This window comes from Leptosomus discolor, chromosome 9 (genome assembly GCF_034619465.1).
Source record: "Leptosomus discolor isolate bLepDis1 chromosome 9, bLepDis1.hap2, whole genome shotgun sequence".
In the NCBI taxonomy this organism is placed as follows: Eukaryota; Metazoa; Chordata; class Aves; order Leptosomiformes; family Leptosomidae; genus Leptosomus; species Leptosomus discolor.
In genome coordinates, this window is record NC_141399.1 from 31,737,500 (window position 1) to 31,760,112 (window position 22,613).

Here is a 22,613-nt window from a genome sequence, read left to right on the forward strand (position 1 = left end):
GGTTGCTGTAGGAACCTGCCAGCTCATGCTCAGGTTGCTGCCAGTTGTTTTTCAGCAGAGCTGCTCCCCAGCCAATTGGTGCCCAGCTTGCTTCATTGCAAGGGGTGCTTCCCTCCCAGGTGCAGGCCTTTGCATTGGTCCTTGGTCGATTTAATAAGGTTCCACTCTGCCCACTCTTCCAGCCTGTCTAGGTCCCTCTGAATGGCTGTGTGTATTGACCAGCCCTCAGAAATTCCTGTCATTTAACACTTAATGATAGGTAGGTCTCTACTTGCAGAAGGTTAAATCTCCTACTTGATAGAACAAATAAATTTACCACTACTTTAAACAGATGATTCCACATATGGAATTTAATTCGAATGACTGATAACCAATTCCACCTGCACACATATAAAGAAGATGAGAAGAAAGACTCTTAAGTACAAATCTGAGCTAAAATGAGGGGCAGATCCTGAGTCCCACAGCTCACTCCTCTGCTTATAGTGCTCCAATTTAATCCAGAGTGTTGCACACACATAGAACTGAAGTAACACAGTGAGGGACTCAATCTCATAATACCTGTAAGCATGAAAAAACTTTCTAAATGGGGTAAAAGTAAGAGAAAATACAAAGCTAAAGAGACAAGAGTTGAATATTTTCCTATACAAGCACTAGAAAACACAATAAGACTATAAAACAGAAAGCATATGCGTTTGAGGTATGGTACTCCAAGTGCAGCATTTCTGGAAAGGCAAGTTTGGTGAAACCTGGAAAATGACTAGACACATGAAATATCAAGCTACAAAGTCAGTTAAGTGGCAGGTAAAATTAAAGCACAACGGAACAAGGACACATTTGGTTCAAAAGGCTATGTCTGCAGCATGAATTATAAATAAATTGGTAGGCAGGCACAGACAATTCGTATAGAAGATGACAACAAAATCAGCAGAGAGTTGTGAAATCATGAGTTGTTATTACAATTCTCCGAGACCTTTTTTGACCTTCTTCAAACTATTTATATTAGGGAAAACTCAGATAGAAACATCAGAACACTGACCACATGTAACTCAGCTATTTGGCTGTGGAGTCTTTGGAGACTGTAGTCACAGTCAGCAGACCTGCGGACCTCAGGCCAGTTTATGTTTCCATGGGGTATGTCTGACCTGACAGAACAGCTCTCTGACACTTTGCCATTCACTTCCCTAAAGACTTCACAAAGGCAGACAACAGATTGGTGACATATCCAATTTACTCTGGTGGCTCACAAGTTGTTCCCAACAATCTTTTTCCTACAGGCAGCATCAGAAGAGGCAGTCATGACAGGAACTCTTGTATGTTGATTAGAAGATGAGCCAATCTCTAGCTAGTAACAATTACATTGTCATTACACTTGAGGAAAGGGCCATTGCAGAAGAGCCATGAGTGGCTCTTTAGCAGGCTATTCCACCTGCTTTTGCAAGAAGGACTGGAAGACCTAGCACCTGGTGAAAGCGTTATCAAGCATTGAAAAAGCTGTCCAGGGAAGCAGTTGTCACCAGCCCTGGAGGTATGTAAAAGATGGTAGGCACTATAAAAGATGGTGGACTTTGCAGTGTTAATGGTTGGAGTTGATGATCTTAAAGGTCTTTTCCTACCTAAATGATTCAATGATTCTATGACTTTTGGATAAACAGCTAGTGTCATGGGTGTTAGCTGAGAGAAAATAAAGAAAAGGAAAAAAAAAAAGAGGAGAAAAAACAAAAAAAGAGTAGGTTGCTCCAGCATCTGCAAGACCAGAAGTGCCACAAATGTAATACTGCTGCTAAAAATGTCAGGAGAAACTTTCTACAGAAATGACCAGACACACAGAAATGACCAAGTGAGGAAGTTTAAGAACATCCTGGCTGACAATAATCCCATCCTCAACTGAGACAAAATAATACTGCATTTATTTCCAGTCCAAATTGTGTAAACTGAAAACATCTTTATTAAAAGTGGCTTAACCTACAAGGTATAATCTTATATGGTAATAAACTAGGAATTTACTCACAGTCAATTATCCCATATCAGCTGGGGGCAGGTGGTGGTAGAGGGAGGATGAAATTCCCAGCTGAGTGTCAGTAATTTCTTAAAGAGCTGAAACTCATTTGCTTGTTATAGTCCAAACATCATTTAATTATCATAACAGTACAGAACATGTGGCAGTTACTGACCAAAATCTCCAATTTAATTCTCTGCAGTCCAAATATGCCAAGACTGAATTTGACTTCTGAAAGATACTACATATGCAACTCTCCACCCAGGATCCTAACGATTTTTGAGAGCTTTTGTGAGGAATGACTTGAATAAAAGTATAAGGAATTTGGTATCTTGAAGAAACAAGCCTATTTTAAAAGGTAAATTCTGTGTGCCTTGCATGTGCAGAACTCCCCTAGACAAGTTTCAAATGAGCCCTGATGTTAACGCATTCACACTGCTCTATTCACAGTAAGGAAAAAAGAAATGTAAACATGAAAGATCTTTAGAAAGTGTACTTTCTTAGAGATTTTTTTCCTCTCTGTATTTCAGCTTCTTGTTCCATTTCCACTAAGCTTGTTTTTTGTTTTCTTTGCTGAAAGAAGTTTAAGCCTGACTGCTTCAAAGAATGGCAATAATCACCTATCACTATCCCACAAAATCTTATAGGAAGCCTAGCATATGTAACTGCATTACCTTTCCCAACATTTCAGATCAAAATAGCATTAAACTGCTGTTTTTCATGTCACAGAGGTGTCCTGGTTTTGACTGGAATAGAGTTAATTTTCTTCCTAGTAGCTGGTATAGTACTGTGTTTCGGTTTTAGGATAAGAATGATGTTGACAAAATACTGATGTTTTAGTTGTTGCTGGGCAGTGCTGACACAGAGTCAAGGCCCTTTCTGCTCCTCACCCCAGCCCACCTGTGAGCAGGCTGGGGGTGCACAAGGAGCTGGGAGGGGACACAGCCAGGACAGCTGACCCCAGCTGACCAAAGGGATATCCCAGACCATATGACGTCATGCTCAGCATATAAAGCTGGGGGAAGAAGGAAGGAAGGGGGGATGTTAGGAGTGATGGTGTTTGTCTTCCCAAGTAATGGTTATGTGTGATGGAGCCCTGCTCTCCTGGAGATGGCTGCACACCTGCCTGCTGATGGGAAGTGGGGAATGAATTCCTTGTTTCACTTTGCTTGTGCCCGTGGCTTTTGCTTTTTCTGTTAAACTGTCTTTATCTCAACGTATGAGTTTTTTCACTTTTACTCTTCCATTTCTCTCCCCCATCCCACTGTGGGGGGTGAGCAAGTGGCTGTGTGGGGCTTAGTTTCCATCTGGGATTAAACCATGTCAAGAGATTCTCTCATGAGTTTGTATGAAACAGCTAGTAAAAAGTAATTACTATCTGAATCCAAATACACAAAATAATCCTAAATGTCTAGCATTTTAGTGATACTCTGTGAGACATGATTGTGTAATTTACTGAATCCAGCCACTAAATGACAACATGAGTTGGAGCTGTGTGAACAATTCTTTTCAGAGCCATATGTCTGAAAACTATCTGAAAATTGTAAGCACAGTAGAGGGGGGAAAAACCCCAACAAAACAACAACAACAAAACCTCTCCCGTAACAAACAAGTATTTGTTTTGAAAATCCAATTCAGAATAATACTATTCCACCCAACTGAAGTGACTTCCACTCTTCCCTTCAAATGTTTACATGTGAATTTACCAAGGTATGTTTCAGAGAAATTACACATGTAGCCCCAGATAGAACAGTTAAAAGTCATAGGAAGGGCAATCTCTTTGTGTGCTGTACATCAGTGTTAATACATGAGATCAAGATGACAGGACAAAATACAGTAAATAAAGATACAGCAGCATACATGTAGAGATCCAATCCTACAATCCATCCAATAACTCCAGAATACAGAGTTATTTACACTGAATAGTAATAGACAATAACTTGCTTTTTGCTAGTAATGTTGATTTTTTTTTCCCAGCATGCAAAGTGAAAGCATTTACTCAAATCTGAATAAAACTTATTTAACAGTTAGAGTTATTAGTACCTTGTGAGAGCCAAATCAAACAAAACAAGCATGATTAACTACATGAAAGATCATGCTGAAGTTTCACATCAAGACATTGTACCTCAAAGTCATGAAGAAGGTGAGCTGACAAGAATTTTGTACACAGAGCTTGGTTCACTGTTGTTAACTGAAAAGTTGCCATAAAATTCTTGACTGACTGATCTCCTTGGGGATTGTACACAGCATAGTACACAACAGCACACTCACCACTCAACACCACTTCCATTACTGATTTTAGACCCCAAATGCTCTTTAGTTCACAACAAAGTTAGAATAACAACAACAAACATGGTGTAGCAGCTGACTTAAACATCTGAATTTCAACTTTTCCAATTTAAAAACATTCAGAACCGGAGTTGCCTGTGTATGCCAATTCTACTTTCAAGTAAAATCCATGATATTGAATATTCTTTGGGACAAAGACTACCAGTCTTTCATCCTCATCTGAAAGCACTCCCAGAGTATGGAACAGGGTCTTGGTTTAGCACACTGCAGTGTGAAAAGCTGATCACAAAAATCACAGCAGAGCCTTGATTACCTGCCTCTTATTAGAGGGAGATTTGAAACAAAGTATTTAATTTGTGACATTTCTTGGTGGAAGGTGAACAATGGACAATACTGAGCATTAGTTTGCATTGCACATACAATTATTCCTCCATACTAACACAGTTGTTACTATTTGAGAAAACAAATTTTTAAGCTTCTACATGTGAAGATGTACAGGAAATACTTTAAATTCAATTTCCATGAGCTCATTTGAATTGAGTTGTTCAAATATTACTCGTTAGACTTATTGGCAACAGAAACAATGCCATGTGACTTATTTTAGATTTCTGTATCTAATCAGTGCAGCTGGAAAAGTGAATACTGAAATTAACAATTGATCATTAATTCATGACAAATAGTGCTGAATAAATCCACAGAGAAAACAACTGTGAACACTCCCTCTTCTATCCATCACCTGATTGGGCCAAAATCTGCCTCATAAATTTCAGAATATACATTCAGCTCTAAGTTGCAGATTAATACTGATGGGAGTGGAATTTAATTTTGACACTTCATTTTCAGTGGGATGGTCTGAGAAACTGTTTTGTAGGTTCAAGAACACTGATCTCAAGAGATCTTTTAAACATGGAGTACCTGATGCTACACAGGGAAACAAAATTTCTTTTCAGTTCACTTAATTCCATCAGCTTTGATTAACATTTCAGGATATTGCTCCTTCCTATCTGAACAGGCACAGCTTCATACTGCTGTATGTGTGCTAAGCTGTCCTGCTGAAATCCACTCCTTCTCCCTGCCGCTATGATGTCCGAGATGGCAGTCACCCCTAAACGCTCAACCCTGCCCCTCTAACAGTCATTATTTTGCCTTCAATTTGCAAGTTTAAGATAAATTACAATTTAAAATGCTTATGCTAATCAAACTTATTTTAATAAAATTTGTTAGAAAACAAATGGTAGAGAAGAGAAACCAGAGCAGAGCAGCTGCCTCCACCTACACAGTAACAATAGGGAGCTGAGGGCTGACACAGGGCGTGAACTTCTTTAGCTGGAAAAGCTGCAGTTGGGAGAGAACGTTGAAGTGGACCTTTAATGCTGTAGGCTCTAACACTTATTTTGGTATAACATGGCCCTTTTCTATTTAGGTCACATTTATTCCTGATTAAAAGCATCCACATGAGAAATTATACACAGGACTAGCACTGATACAGCTATATTGGTAAAACACTTCATTTAGACTAGTTGTACATTTTTTTCCCTCCATATATAATTCTGCTAAAATCAATGTATTATCAAATTTACTTTAGGGAAGAGGTAACTAGACTAATTGGCAATTGAAGAGACTATCTAAGCTAAAACACTACAAGCATGGTACACTGCCAAAGAGGAGATGTCTAGGGAACTTTTCCTCCAAAGTACATCCTACTGCTACAATAGAGAGAGCGCTTGGGCAAGGGAAAAAGAAGTGAACGCACAGTTGTACACCCAATTACACAAAAAGATACCTGGAACCCATAATTTTCCTCCTAATTGACAGCTAGTTTAAGCCAAATGCTTTCTGATCCAGTTACATTTGTAGGTTTTGGATGTCTTTATTGGCAGAAGACCTGCAAACACCAGCCGGTCATAATTAGAAGCATGTGAACTGGATGAAATTCAGTTTGCTGTTAACTTTCAGACACTTGCATTCAGCTAGCAGAATGGCTTAGCTACTTAATCATGTATCCCACCAGCATGGAGCTGTGGAATTTCACCCTTTCTTAAACGAGTGAGGTGTTCTACACTAGAGACGCAAGTGTCTGGGCTTTAGCTTGGCCTCAAGGGAAAAAGGAAAACAAAGATACTGGAACTGTCTCAAAGCTATACCAGTAAACCATAAAATCCCTAAGTGGAGGAATGTTTCTGTTTGGTGAAATCTGTAACCCAATAAACATTAGCTCAGAGGGTATACACGAATTAAGTCAAACTGGTAACAGCAATGTCAAGCCACAAGATCATGAGAGAGTATGGAGGTTTGCAACTGGCTCAACCTGTTTTGCTCGATCTTTGTCTAACAGGTAACATGAGCCTCCCTTACATTGTTCATCATCACAGAAACCGCCATTGCTCTTCCTATCAACTTAGACTGTAACAAGGTGCAAGACTGCCCTTGAGCACGTTACTTTCCTGGTGTATGGCCTATGGGGACAACAGGTATTTACCCATCCTCTACCTCTTACGGTTCTATGAGAGAGAGTCTGAAACTTCTGCATCTTGAAGAAAACCAGGTCTACTAGAGGACACGAGTAATTCTCCTGTGTACAAATGCGTTGTACCTGTACAAATTACAACAGCTAACTTTGCTGGGCTTTTTTTTTTTTTTTTTTTATTTAAGTACAAGCTGAGCAAACCAGTTTTCATTTAAAAAAAAAAAAATTATTTCAGGGTGAACTGCACTTCAAGGCTCCCAGACATAGGCAGCATCCCATTGTTGTGCAGCTTCACCCCTTCCCTACCAATAGCACGCCTTCACTGTTGACCACAGCTTTCAAACAACTGATGCAAAGCTCACCATTGCAGATTCTATCCTTGAGTTTATGCATGAGCTGTTGGCAGAATTTTAATTCCAATGGTCTTATTTCCTTTCAGAAATAAAAAAAGTGAAACATAATACAACTGCAGCTGAGCTGGCTGCACTCAAAACCACCTACTATTTATTCTGAACAGGACAGTCTTCAAACCAAATCTTGCTCTCACGTACACATTCTGAAAAAACTTTACTGAAGCGGTAAATGGAGGCGTGGTGCAAAACTCCAAAGGAAGTTAGACATTGATGCTCATTTCAGTAAGAACTGCACAGGTATATCTGAAAGGAAGAATCCAACCCTTAAAAAATATTACAATCCCCTGCAAAAACATTACAGAACACTACTTATATTGGCAATTAGTGTTGCACTAACCATCGGAAATCAGGAAAACACACTGCCTCTATGCATTGCCTCTGACACAAGTGCAAACTCACAAGCATAGACAGGCCTAATATATGACTTGCTGAAAAAAAAATATTACTCATTTAACAATAACTGTTATGTTAATGGTAGCATCTGAGTAACAAATAATTACCCTTATTACAACATCATAGCACTGAAAACGAGCCACACAGACTTAAAACATGGAATTTCACAATTCTAATGCAGTTTAAGGATTCTGAAAAAAAAAGGGACATACATGTTCCAGAATATAACTGTATTTCTCCAAAGTAGGATTACCATTGTGCTCAGTCTGTAGTAAGAGTCTCACTGACTTCAGCAGAAGAAGAACTGCACAAACTTTGACTGCTTCCGAAAAGTTAATGCTATTTATTTACAGAGTTTTCTGCACTGAGTACCTAGGAGATTTGCATGTGAAGGGAAGTGACATCTGCCTACTTTTCTGTACTATATTGAAAGAAAACACCTGAGTTCACTCCTGTAGAAGGGGAAGTAAGGGAAATGAAACTAAATAAAATATAAACCAGTGGCTTTGAAAACCAGAGACTTGCTAAGGGGTTAAGCATACTGATGTTCTCACCATACGAGGTATCATTGTGTGCAGCTGTAGCTACCTTAGGAATCACTTGCAATAGTGATGGATGTGTAGAGTGGGACAGTTAGTGACGTGAACCTGACAGTTGCACTACATGTCTTTTGAATCCGACTGAATGGACTGAGTGCCCACTTGCAGCTGGAACACTTCCAGCACATTTCTGGAGCCCTGTTACACATGCTGGGCTCAGCCATCTCTGAGAGTGAATAGTATTTTCTCTCCTGGACTTGTGCTAGTGGCTTACCTGGCCCCAAGTTCCAGAAAGCTGTCCAGAGAAATCAGGGTGTAGTTACCAATAGCAGTTTGTGTTTAGACTTCTAGAAATAAATAAATAACACATATCTACTTAGAGTAGAACAACTCAAAAGACACAAATAAATGCTATTATACAAGTATACAACCATGCCGTGTAGAAGTTTATACTGTATTAAGTTTAAAAAACGTGAACAGATTACAGAGAGCCCCAGATGAATGAATGCTGTAAGGAACCACACAAATATGAGCAGCAATGTAATATCAGTTACTGTTGCCTGACCTCAAGAACTAACCACATCTGCTTGTAGAGATGTTATGTTATAATACTCCACAAACTGCAGGACAGGGACACATTTTATATTCCACCTGTCTGATCCACAATGATAGATTATATGTGATGCTTTCTGTGAGAAATGAGAACCTATTATGATGAAAGTTAGTTGACCCCACCACTATGTTTAGGAAAAAAATACCTTAAAAGCAGCACAGAAGAAACCAAGACAAATCACATGGAGGCATCATGATCTAATGAGCAGGGCACTGGCACGTTCCTGGAGATCTGAATTATTTTCTTGATTAAACAGTAGGAGTGGACTGTTTTGCAAATATTTAATTTTCAAGCTTCTAATTACAGTGGCTGAGTTTTTTTTTCTCCTGAGAAAACAGGTGTTGACACAAAATCTCACAGATCCTAACAACTGGCATTTGCTGGTCCTTTTCTCACTTTTACAAATACACATGGAAAAAAGGAAATTGCTTGATTTAACCTAAGAGACAAATATTTGGGCTGTGCATCAAGAATTTTTTTGATCTGTGTTTGCATGGTGAGCTGTTCATAATCTGGCTCTGTTCTTCCAGAGATGGAAGTTTCAGCATGCCCCATTTTGAAATGGCGTTATCCTGGCTGAGAAAACCTTCACACATGGGTCAGTTAATAGGAAGTAATTAAATACATCCACAATTAAATCCTTTCAGTGTGGGGGATTTAATCTTGTCATCTTCCCTAGGCACATGAAAAAGGGAAATAAAATGCATAGAAGAAAATATAAAGAGGATATTTGTTGTACTTCAAAAAAACCTGAAAACCTAAGATGCTTCCAGTTCATATTTAAACTACAAATGTGAGTAAAGTAAAATTTACAGTTTAAAGTGTATCCTAGTTCATCTGCATGATCTAATACTGCTAAAATTTTAATGCATTTGATGCAAGCAGGATAACCAGAAAAAATGCTACCTATTGCACATTGTTTTGCTGTACTGCCTACATGTAGCTAATTACAGCCTCCTTGCCTTCACTCTAAAATCTCTTGCTTTTGTGAGTTTTATTCATTGTCCTTAATGTTGTTGCAATGTAAGGGTTTGTCTGAATTACCATTTTATTGTAGTATTAAGTTTGTGTTGAGACACATTAATAGCACTGTATTATCACGTCAGTCAGTTCAGTCATTAATAAACGTAAGCACTATATTTAGTTTATTTCTGTGTCATGTCCTGATCCTCCCCCCAAAAAGCATTATTTACTTTTCGACTGAAGCTGCTGTAGCCTATCACCTAAACACATGTATTCTTTGGTTTGAGTACTAATTTGGAAATTCGCAGTATTTACCCACTGTAGCAGCCTATTGTTTATATTTCTGCTGAGATGTTTTTGAAAGTGCATTTTTGGCACAAAGCACTAAAAGCTCTATGGGCTGGCTACTGTATACACACACTAAATCCATCCTTTGCTCATGCTTCTGCTGCAATAACATAAAAATCAGCTAAGTATATTTTACACTATTAAAACACTCAATGGATGATGAACCTGCCTTGCCTGAGTTTTTTTCTGATGTTGAAATTTTATCATCCGTTGCCCCTCCATTTCCCTCATTAGATCAAGAAGACTTTATTAATATAATCTAGATGCTCTGATTTCCTCAAATGAAAGATGATAGTTCTTGACATCAAAGTGTCTCATGTCTCCATCACAGAACTCAAACTTAAACAGGGGTAGCCCGTCCCACAAGGGCACTCTGCAACTGAAAGCTGACCAGCTCAGATGGGGCCATGCTGTCGCAGCTGTATTGCTTGATGGATCTCAGCTCACATACTTGTAGATAGTTCTTGAAACTAGCTATTTCAGAGCTATCTGAAGGAGTTCGAAATGGCACTGAGCCATGCGGCATATGTATTAAAGGGTTTTTTTTCCATCTTGTTCAAACCTGTTCTCTTTTATATTGAATTCCTTGCTATGTAAATAAGAAACCAGTTCAAGGTCTGCTAGTTTATTTGTAACTTCCACATCATTCAAAGGCATGTCAAACTCACAGATTAATTCAGTCAGAAGGGACTTTTGAAAATGTCTGGTCTGACCTTTCATGTAACACAGAGTACAAAATACAAGGGCATAGAAGTTGATTTCTTTACAACAGGGATGGGTCCAGATGATTCAGCCTGAACTGCTCAAAATGCATCCATTTTTAGGGCTGCCAAGTGATGTAACCCACAGGCAGTTATTCAGGTCTCTGTGGTGCATTACCAGAGGTGATCTTTCTGGGTTTTACAAAATCTAAGCCTTCACAGAACCACATGCTATATCATGTGTTTTGTTTGCTCTTCTATGCGTTTCAGGTTGTTAAATTTTGTCCAGCCCACAATCTTTGGTAATGCACACTATTTCAGTTCTAAATTTACTAAAATGTGCACAATAGGTAGGACTGAGCCTACAAAGTAGCTGTGGTCCCAACAGACGGAACATACCCATGCTACAGAGAAAGACAAAAATCCCCGCAAGGTCCAATAATCTGAAAATAGTGGAAGAAAATGTATTCCAACCAAATATGGTAGTCAGTCTGCACTAACCATATGAATCGGATATAAAAAAGAAAACCTGCTCAGGAACACGCTTGTAATATCCAGGCACTGGTCCATCTTCTTCATATCCCATCTCCACCTCCTTTTCTTATCTACTTCCATGCAACGGCCATGTGATTTCTCAGCCTCTTCTTGAGTTAACTGAATGATAAACTGATGTAAACTCCCCCTCTAATCTCAGGAACATTCCTAACCCATTAAAAAAAGATCTGCTGAGTATTTCTGTATCCCTTGAAGCTCTGACACAAGGCACAAAGATTCTAGTGGCAATCTTGGTAAGGCTGTACCCAGAAGCAAGACCACTTTCCCAATTACATATTAAACATTTTCTTCATTTATCTAGATGATCTTGTTTCCTTTCAGCCACAGCACTGTACTGTACTGAGAGTTCATGTTTAGGGTCTTTCTTACGGCAGCCCCCTGAACCTCACCTGAGTATGTCCAAAAACTTCCTCTCCATGGAGTCTATGCTTCTTGTTCCCACACAAGCTACCTTGCACTGGTTTTATTAAAGACAGCCCTTTGCAATTGTGATCAACTCACAAACTTGGGCAACTCATTAAGAACAACTTGTCTTCTCTTTTCTTACTACTCCATCAATATTTGCAAAGCCTGGAAGCTTTGCAAAAAAAATTACATTGACAATTAAGATCATAGATAATAATATTAAATGTTAGACTACAACTCAGCCAATTACTGGCCCTACAAAAAGAGTACTGCTCACTGATCTCTCTTCACAACTATATTTTGAGATCTACCAATGATGTAATTTCTAAATGACACTCAGTTAAATCCAAGCTTTTAAATCAAAATTTTGTGCAGTATGAAGTTCTGAAATTCAAGCACAGAATGTCAGTTGATTTGCCTTTATCAACCTGTGCACAATCCACTAAACCCCAAACAACTAAGTGTCTTTCTGACAAGGTCTCTATTTCCAAATAACTATGCTGGTATTAATCAAATTTTTAGTTGCCAAGCCTTGCTGAAGATTTCCTGAGTCAAACAAGCATTTTGTTATTTTACATAGAATCAACAACAGGCCAACTTGGCTATAGCTTCCTGGTCATTCTTCTTTACCTCTTTTAAGTATACATATTTTTTTAATTTCTCTGACATTTCTTTGGTTTCTAATATTGTTTAATTAGTGACTTGGAAAGCTTCTCATCTTTTTAGAGTGATTCCTAGATACGAAATTTATCACTTTTTTTCCACATTCTTTGTTACATATATATGGCAAACCTCCTATTTCAGCCACAGACACAACATACAGCATGGATAACTCCACCTGCTTCATCCCAAATACTGAGCAGATATATTGAGTGAACATCTCACTTATTTGGTTCTCCATTGGTTATGATATTCCAACAGTCACCCTTATTTAAAATCATATTATTTAATGAAAGGCTGGTTAGTTATTTCATTTCTTTCTAGCAGTGAATATTATCTCACAACAGATGAGATGGTATCAAAGCTGATACTACCAAGTCTATGGTGAAAAAAATACTACAAAAATTAATTCAATTTTGGAGATAAACCACAACAACCACACTAGATTTCTGCTTTCAGTGGAAACACCCCTCTCGAGGAGGGAAACATACTGAGTATCTGAGACCTGCCAAGATCATCTCAGCTCACCTGTGAAAAAGTCAAGTTTGTGACAGGCAGAAGAGAACAGATAATCAACAACAAAGCAGATACTGTTCAGGGAGGAAAGCTATGTGCCCTGGTAACAGACTGAAGAAGAAAGACAGACAATTGGTGTCTAGAGACAGAGAAGAGCAAAACAATTATACCTCTACTAACATGGTAATAATAAGTTTATATAAACAAAGGAAAAGCAAACTTTTCAGATGTATGAAGCAACCAAATCTAGGAATATTTTAAAACATAACAGGCACAGACCCTACAAGAGGATAAAGAATCCCCTTTGTAACCAAGCTCTGCACCACTTACAAACACACAAACAACTTCACGCTATAAGGAGGAAACAAAATGCACTTGGTCTCCCCAGAGAGGTTGTTGATGTTCTGGCACACACCTAAAAGGAAAGAACTACCCTCACAATCACTGACACAGAATTTCTGTCTCTCAAGTTCATACTACTGTCCCTTTTTCTGAGCAATCTCTCTGCAGGGTAGGAAAAATATCTGAGCTTTGCAGGTTGGTTTCTCAGGGAGAATAAAGTTAGTGACACAGAGGCTGCAAATACTCTTGTACACAAAAATCCCCCCAAAAGTCCCGTCTTCTGGGATTTTCAGGTCACGGCCAGCTCTCAGCTCTCAAGGAGCAACTCCAGACCCAGGACAGAGCTTAATTTGAATTGGGGCAAAGACTCTTTTGCCTGACTCCTCTTATCCAGAATCTTGTATAGCCAAAAGTTAATGGCTTCTTTCAAGCAGGGCTGAGAATTTACCAGTACACCAATAAGAAGAAACTAAAAAGGTCTGTGCAGCAGCATTGCTGGGCAACACCTTCTGTATCACAAGTATTAGACTGCAGTACTTCACCACCCCACATCACTCAGGCAAGCTCTTTGTATCGTAGGGCTGAGCTCTTTCATCATACACCTGTTTAGAGGAGAGATTTTACCAGAGGGGTCTAAGTAACAGCTGATGTTAATGATTTTTAAATAAAACAAAAATAGATACTTTTGACTATTTTGCATTGGTATATTTTCAACGGCCACTGCTGTTTTGTAAAACTAATGAAATATAAAACAAACACACAAAAAATCCAGAATCAAAATCATAAAATTAAAAAAAAGTCAAAATTAAGCTAATTTTTATCTAGAAATTAAAATTTCTGGGGAATCCCAACAATATATTCCACTGCTTGAAAATGGAAATGTTTCTGAACTATCAAAAACCCCACAATAAACAAATCTTGAATTTCAGCCAGCTTCAGTAAACAGTTTATCAACACTCATTACTCACAGTCAGTGTACCACTGCACACAGCCTTAACATATGCTGCCTGACACCCAGCCTCCCAGTAAAAAGAGCGGCTGCTCTAAAGATCTGGTTACTTAAGCCTGAGAGCTAAGAGACATAAAGGAGATGAATCTGTAATTATAGCCCAGTTACTATGCAAATACTTCAGCACACTATCTTGGTAAGAAATCTAGGTCTTCCCTTTCAGAACAGTTTCATTATTAGAAACGATTATTGCCTTTATTCCATCACTGTGATATTTCATGCATCTTATATAGCACAGATAAGGAGCAAACAAGAACAAACAGCTTTTACCTCTGCAATCCTCACTGGCAGCATCAAAATCACAGCCCTGAAAGAATCTGAGATGAGAAATACCCAGGAATTTTAAATCTGTGGTTAGCAGAAAGCCTGAATAATAAGTTGCATCTCATATCTTAAGACTGCAGATATTTTTAACGAGTTCATAAGGTTGTATGCAGCTGAACCTGCACAGGTCAGACACACTGATTCCTTGTGCCCTACAGGTGGTGAGTCTATAATGCATCGTTAACTTGTTGTCCTGGCTGTGAATAGGTTTTTTAAGTCTGTTTTCTTCTGCTGGTATTCTTGACAGTGCTTCTGTAATAGAATTAAGACAGGAATTTCAGTGAGGAGTACATGTTAAAAAGGGTGGTACTGTATGAAGACTGCTCACAGTTCTGGCCCCAGTGAGCGCAGCAGGAGGGAGCAGGCAGCCAGAGTCACCAGGAATGCACTGATACAGACTTTGCCGTTCTACACAATTATTGCTGACAGGCACCAAGGCTGGCATTGGATGTGCTAGGAGAAATGCTACGTGGACACAACTGGGGTAAGCATACTGTACTGGATAAGCACATCAGACCTAGCTATGCATAGCATGGTTTTATCTGCAGTATAGGCAAGCTGCTTTAAAGCAGCTTGGCTGAAACATAATTCAGAAAGGAGAAAAATCCACAGGCAAAGACTTGCCATTGAAAATGTCCTGCACCTTAGCCACAACTTCATTATCTCACATTCACTGGACTACTTCAAACATCCAACATGTTATTCACAGCCACACAGTTTTCACAGAATCAGCAGAGGAAGGAAGGAAGATGCTTAAAAAGAACTTTCTGCTCGAGGAAGTGAAAAAGCAAGCTGCCCTGTGTACTTCATCTAGTCCCTCACATTTATTAAGGGTAAAATAATTTCTCTCTCCTCTTGTAAATGGAGCAGATACAGTATATCTCCCCAGAGCACTACAAGCCACAAGGGCAGGCTAGATTAGGCTTGTAGGACTGATGCAACCTTGTATGAGGCATTACTTCATGTAGTGCTGAGTTTGCAACATGTTTTTTGCAAAATACTTTGTTTGTATCTTCTGTCACGCAAACAAAAGCAGTAATTGTGGGGAGAACTGTTTCGATTTTTCTGTGCTGCTGCCTCATTCTTAGATGTAAGCACCATGTCAGGCAGTTCACAAACGAACCTCATCCTGCAAATGACCATTATGGTTGATCATTAAAGGTTGCTACAATATTTGCAAAAAGGATAATAAAGATCTGGACAAAACATGAATAGTATCTGATACACAGAAACAGGTATTTTTATGGAGTGCTGGATAAATTCGCTGTAATTTTTTGCATTTCCCTGCTTGCTATCTTTTCTCATTTGAAGGACAGATCTGTATTAGTTACCAAACAGAGAACATATTGTTCGACATGTTCTACAGCTCCTGAATCACACTAATTTGTATTACTACATTTTTAATTTAATGATTGATATGTTGGCTTTGCAAACTGACTGTCAGAATAATTCATATAGTATTAAAAAAACCAAGCGTACAGTAGTTTTATTAATGCACCCTTAAAGAATAATGAAACCTTCAGCCTCACTCTAATGAATTCTGGTGAAACACTTATGAATTATACTATTCATATATGCCTGTCCCTCAGGTAGGGAGGAGGGTGAGGGAACGGAAAGAACAAAGAATAAAAAGAGCAAAAATTTCTAGTGATAAAATGGAAACATTTTCTGAAATAACCTTCAGATATTAAGTCCTGGTAGGAGAAATGGCAGCTTCAAACATCCACTCATTTATTCCCCCAAACCGCAGGATTATGAAGGATTGTTTCTTGTTTGTTTCATTTAAAACCCCAGGCACAGCTGTTCCAGGCTCTCTAACAGTACCAAGGCAAGATCTACATACCTAAGGTCAAGTCCTGAAACCCCAAATCAGCTTTTCAGTGGATGTTTTGCTTCAGGGGCAAATACTGTTCTCAGCCCATATCCACAGCTCCAGAGACTCATCAGCACACTATCAACACAGAGCATGTGAGCACAGGAAGGTTTGAAGCACTGTGTACAAGAAAATACACAACGCATGTGTAGGATTTGTTTTCAGATAGTCTAGCTATGTATGACTAAGAGAGGGAAGGAATGACATTAGCTACCAGCCATTGCAAAGCTCCTTTTTGTATTTTTGCCTAAGGATACTGTAGTACAACTTCTGATATTGCACTGTGAAATATCAGTACATTGAGACTGCAACACTTTCCCCCAAATATCTGAACTTCAATAAGTTTCACCAAGTCCAAGATGGACTTACAAAGCACGTACCTAGATTCTTACCTGCTGTTGGCATGTCAGGAAGTATTATGCAGAAAGTGGAATGCAGTCATAGGGGTCAGGCTAGTTGAAGGACAGACTTGATCAATAAAGTTACAAGAACAGATGGATGAAAATACCCCTTCTGGGAATATTTTTCTTCCAGCAACTCGCATAGGACTTCAGAATAAAATCAAAACTCCACAAGAGACACTTAAAGTGAGAAGTGTTGTGTTTCAAAAACAACAAATCCAAACAAAACAAAATGAAAAACTTCCAAGAAGTTATGCTGAACCAGTAGAGAACAAATCTGTAAATCCTGTTTGATGACTGTAGGAAAGGAAGGATTCAGTCAGTAGATTTGAGAAGGGCCGACTTCTTGCAAGGTGTCTAAGCCCCATCCCGTTCATGATGGTGTGGAACACAGCCTTCAGTACCAAAACATCATGGCCTCGTCTCTTCCTCTTCTTTTCATAATATTTTATCTTCTTCTCAGGGGTAGGACAAGACAGAGTTTCATTCCCTTTGGAAGACAGTGAAGGACAACGTAAGAATGAGGAACTGGACTCTGGTTATCTGTCACATTCTAGTCTCCAGAAACTCACTCCTTTAGGGGCCTTTGGATTTCTGAAATGGGCAGCACACTAAGACCCAGAAGTGAAAACTGCCTGAAGATTGTTGGGGCTCCTGCATAGAAAACTCTACAAGATTTCAGAAGCTGACAGCGCTGGAAGGGAGCTGTAATAAAGCTGATGAGGCTCTGAGGAAATGTCCAAGTCAGGAGTGACAAATTAGTTGACTGGCCATGCACGGAGAACAAGGTTTCCCCCACCCAGGTTATGTTTTACAAACATGGTGGGTGTATTGCGTTTTAAGTTTTATTGTTTATGCTCCTCACATTTTCAATATTTTTTCACTCAATTGTTGACAAGAAGGCACCTCTGCAATCCTGAAGTTCTCAGCCCACAAAGGACAAGACAACGAAAGTAAAAGTTTCTTTCTCAGGAACATCCTGAGATGAGACGAAACTTCCAAACCTGGTTCCAACCGCGATTATTTTCTTGTCCTAAAAGAAACTGGATGGTTTGGTACACAGCGGTGACGCTGGATTACACTAAAGCAACCCAGTACAAAGGGTAGCTGATTGACTTCCCAGAAGACAACTGGTGCAACTTTTTCTGGTGCCTGCAGTGGATATGCAAGAGACATGCTAATGCCCTAATCAATACAGGCTGTGTCATCAGAGAGAATCTGACTATTCAACTTTACCAGAGCTTATACAGTTATTTTAAAAACAACATAAAACTACCCAGATGTATCCATAAAACTGCTGAAATATGAGGAAAAGTACATTCTAAAAAGGAGATAAACAGAAGAAAGCACGAATTACAGAGGTTGTGTGCTGCAGAACACACCCCTTTGGTGGTCAACAGTCTAGTTCAGGCATGTTGTTGCGAGGGATAGGAAATTGCAGTGCACTTCTGTGCTTAATTTGCGTGATACATACATGGAGGATGGCAGCAACCACTGCTTGGGTGAAGATATCTTTGGTTTTATTCAGCTGTATTGTACATCTAAACTAGGAACAATCACTGCAAGTAGAATTTCCTGCTATGCTGAAATCTTATTTACTAGCTGCCTCAAGTCAGTAAATCCTAGCTTCTGACTAATATGCTGTATTACGCCATGGAGGTCATTTTACTTTCCTCTTTTATAATACGCATAAAACATAACTGATGCCTTGCAACTTAATTACATAAGATGTATAAGAAACAGAATTAAGGAAAAAGGTGAACGTTTGCTCCATGAGAAATTCTAACATTTCAGTAGCTGACTGCTTTTCACCATCAGTGTTCTGAAACATAGAATTTAGAGAAGCTGAAACATTAAATTTTCAATATTTTAGGTAAAAAAGTGGTACATTCTTGAAGGAAAAAACTTTGTACTGAGTCAGTTCAACATTAAGACACCTTCTCCTGTGCAGTACATTGCCTCGTGGAAATGGTGCATTTGGATTCTTGATGTCCATATTCATCACGGGACAAGCCCACTGGTTAGATCACCCCTCTTGAAATAGTCCTTCCACCCAACATCTGGACGTCACCATGCCGCTCTATGGAGTGACACTGTGCTGCACCATGGAAATGAGGGCAGGAAGCACACCTCCTAGCAGAGTACAGTCACTAACAACAAGAAAGGGATTCCTCTGAATCAGCATGCCACAGTAAAGAAAACTAAATATTTTATGACAGTTCATTTAAGTGAAATATTGCACACAATCCAGACACAAGTCCGACAGCCATATCTATTTCTGTTGTTAACCTTGCAAATCACTTACCTGTGAAAACTCCATCTCTCTCTCTATAAATTAACAACCATCATGGAAACTAAAAGCTGTCTGAATGCCTTAGTGATGAGTAAAGGATGCTGTTTTCATTCTGTAGCTCCTGACTACCAGAATAAAGCCAAATCTGCATTTGCAAATAGTGGTGAAATTAGTGGCTACTAATTCTAGCACTTGGACCTTAAAAAGGAAAAGTCTTTTCCAAGAAATTAGGAGAGAACAGAATTGATACTAGGTGTACATTTTAACAGTAACAAATTTCAGTGCAATTGACTGAAGTCAGCAAAGTTTTCCTAAACACTAAGTAACTTCTGCAATATTTCAGCTGCAGATGAGGAATAGGAAAAATATCTCGGGAGAAAAAAAAAAAATGTACCTAAAGGCAACTTAAATCTTCACGTTTTGTTTTGTTTTGTTTTGTTTTTTGTGTTGTGTTGGTTTTTTGGTTTGTTTGTTTGTTTTTTTTTTTGTTGTGTCAATCATGAGCCAGGATGGGTCTTCATTCAGTTTGGTCTGGTTTCTTCCAGCTGGTAAAGCTATTCAGTTTCTCCTGCCAAGGAGGATCCACTGCAATGCAAAGACTTACTTTGCAAAAACTAGAAATGTTTTTTGGTTGGGTTTTTTTTAGTTTTGTTTTTGTGGGTTTTTTTTGTGGGGGAGGTGGGGTGTTGGTTTTCTTTTTTACTGTGCCATACCATAAAATTTTGCCAGGAAAAACATATTTCTCTGCTCTTAAGAGCACATGACTACACAATATAGAAACAGAGAGATCATGAATGCCATCATAAGGGTATGCCAGCCAAGGCTAAAGACCTGAAATGGGAACTATATCCAACAAAGTGCCAAGTTCCTCATAATATTAATGGCACGTTAGGACACAGACTGTTTTCTGCAAAATGAACAGAAAAATCTCATCAGTTACAAAAAAGGATCCCTTGCTGCTCTTTTGGGGTGGGGGAGCAGGGAGGTTGGAGGAACAACGAGGAATGGCTCAGGTTTTTGTGTAATTGTCATACTCCATCAATGCAAAAACACTTGGGTCATGTGTGACAGTACTGCCAGATAAGAGATGTGTTTACTGGCTCTTACAAAATTTTTGTGACATTTCTACTAAGAATTATTCAAGACTGTAATCGTGATCTATAAGACAAAGCCCAGTGCAGCCAAAACAAAACAGCAGCGAAACCCCCTCTGCAATGAAGCTGACAAGCAAGCCAAAGCCAGCAGCTCAGAAGTCCTGGCACACAGTCCCTCGTATATCTGACAGGAAGGGGATGATGGGAGGCCACAGAAAGTGCAAGGAGATACCAGCTACTGCATTTATCTGGAAAGCATCTTATTAAGTGCACCAAACCATGGCTAGAAGTCCTTTCCAGCTCCCATGTGTTTCTCTTCTGACTGCTATGAAAGAGGTTCTATTTTAGATAGTAAAGCAACAAGCTGTACTGAGTCAATACCATACAGAAACTTTAGAACAGAGTCATGGCATGCTACAGATACATTTTTCTCAGACCTTGCCAACACATCTGATGCATTCTGCATCCTCTACAGAAAACCAAATGTCACTTTTCTCAATCTTTCAAAGAGTATTTGCATCACGCCACAAAATTCCCAGTGGAAAAGAATTCCAAGCCAGTAAAAAAATCCAGTTTATCTTGAAAAAAGCATCAGCAGATATTGGTAAGAAATAAAGCAATCCTGATTTTAACTTTTGTCTACTTACTAATTCAGGAACTGGAATAAGATCCTGAAAGGGATGTTTAGGTACAAACACTAACAAGTACTAATTGTACAGGAGAACTCGGAAGTGTGTTGGAAACTACCTGAATTGCTCATGAGAATATTTTTAGCAGCAAACCTTCTTAATATATATAAAAAGAAACCCTTTCCAATGCTAGTAGCCTCATCATTTCCCAATTTGGAGCATCTGAACAAAATGGGTTGCTTACCCATGTCTCGCGTTTAAAGTGGTTACTGGTAGAAGCTTTCCCACTGACATTCCTGGCCCTGTTCATAAGGATATTCTTTGAAGGTGAACAATGAGTTTATTCTTCATGATCTATGTAATTTCTTCTTTATCACTGTCAAATAGCATTAGTCAATTTGTGGGTTTGTGGCAGGGGCACTTTTCTGTTAAAAAGAATTAGATGAACCACTTCCTGCACCTCAGGCTGAATGATCGTAAAATAATCACAGTTTCTGTGAACATGGGTATGATTTAAAATGGTATTTTAGAGGTTCCAAATTTTACTAACAGTCTTCAGTGAATGCTATATGATGTTTCAGGCCTCACCCAAAACATGAACAAATTGGCTTTGTCTAGGTATATATTAGCAGCCCCATACATTCACTTGAACCATGCTGAAGAGCAGTACATATTCTCATTTTCTGTTTGTTCATACCAGTTTTATACTGTAAATCTATAACAAAAGAGAAAGGAGATGCAGGTTGTTTTGGTAGAAACACAGTACTTCCAAGTTATAAAAAACTGCACCTGCCCCCCAGCTGTTCAGAAGGTACATAGTTGGAATCCATTTAATAATGTAGACCGGTTACTACCCTATCAGAACTCCATTCATTAAAGTGATTTTCAGTAAATGCCTTTTGGAACTCCAGTACTGCCAAACAAAAAAACTAATTAATATTTTTAAAAACTAATGAATGTGAAAGAGAACAAAAAACCCTTTCTAGAAATTTTCATTCTAACTCCACTTATCTATTCACTGAAAAAGTGACAAGTGTCACCACATCACAGTACCTATAATGTGTGTACTGTATCTTTACACAACAACTCTTCACTTTAACCAGAAAAAGAACAAAGGAAGAAAAAGATAAATGTAATATTAGTGCTGAATTTATGTGCTGCAGTAGAAATAAGATGAATACACAACTATCGGGCTTGTCAAAGACATATTTGGGTAGTGGCAAACACTCACATTTCAGAAAATGGGCTACAGTATCTCGTCTGTCAGATGAAGTGCAGATACAAGTTCAACATTGAAATAAAAAAAGAAAAATCCAAGATGAAAGTAAAAATGTGAAAAAAAAAATCCAAAAACTCCAAACACTTTCAGGGCAATTCATTGCTTTCTAAAGAGAACAATCAGCTTCAAGTGCCAGTGTCTATTTTGCAGCACATTCAGACAGATCTAGTCTAGCAATAATATGCTACAAATAATTCCAGGGCTTCACTGACCCCATGTTTCTCAGTCTGGGTTGGTTTTTTTTGAACATGGAAGTTTAAGGTTGATTCCGTTCTCCTCTGCAAAACCCTTTATTTTCAAAGGTTGTATAGCTGGATTTACAGTGTCTAGTTACTGCAAGGAGAAGGAGAGGGAGGAGGGTGTAGTCCTATAAGCCTAGGAAAATTGCAAGAATAACTCATGATGGAGACTTTTTCTTTTATTACATTTACATTTAGAAAAACAGTATAAAGAAAAGACTGCAAACAAGAATGAACCAGAAACCAGGAAACAGGATTAATCCTTCTTTTAT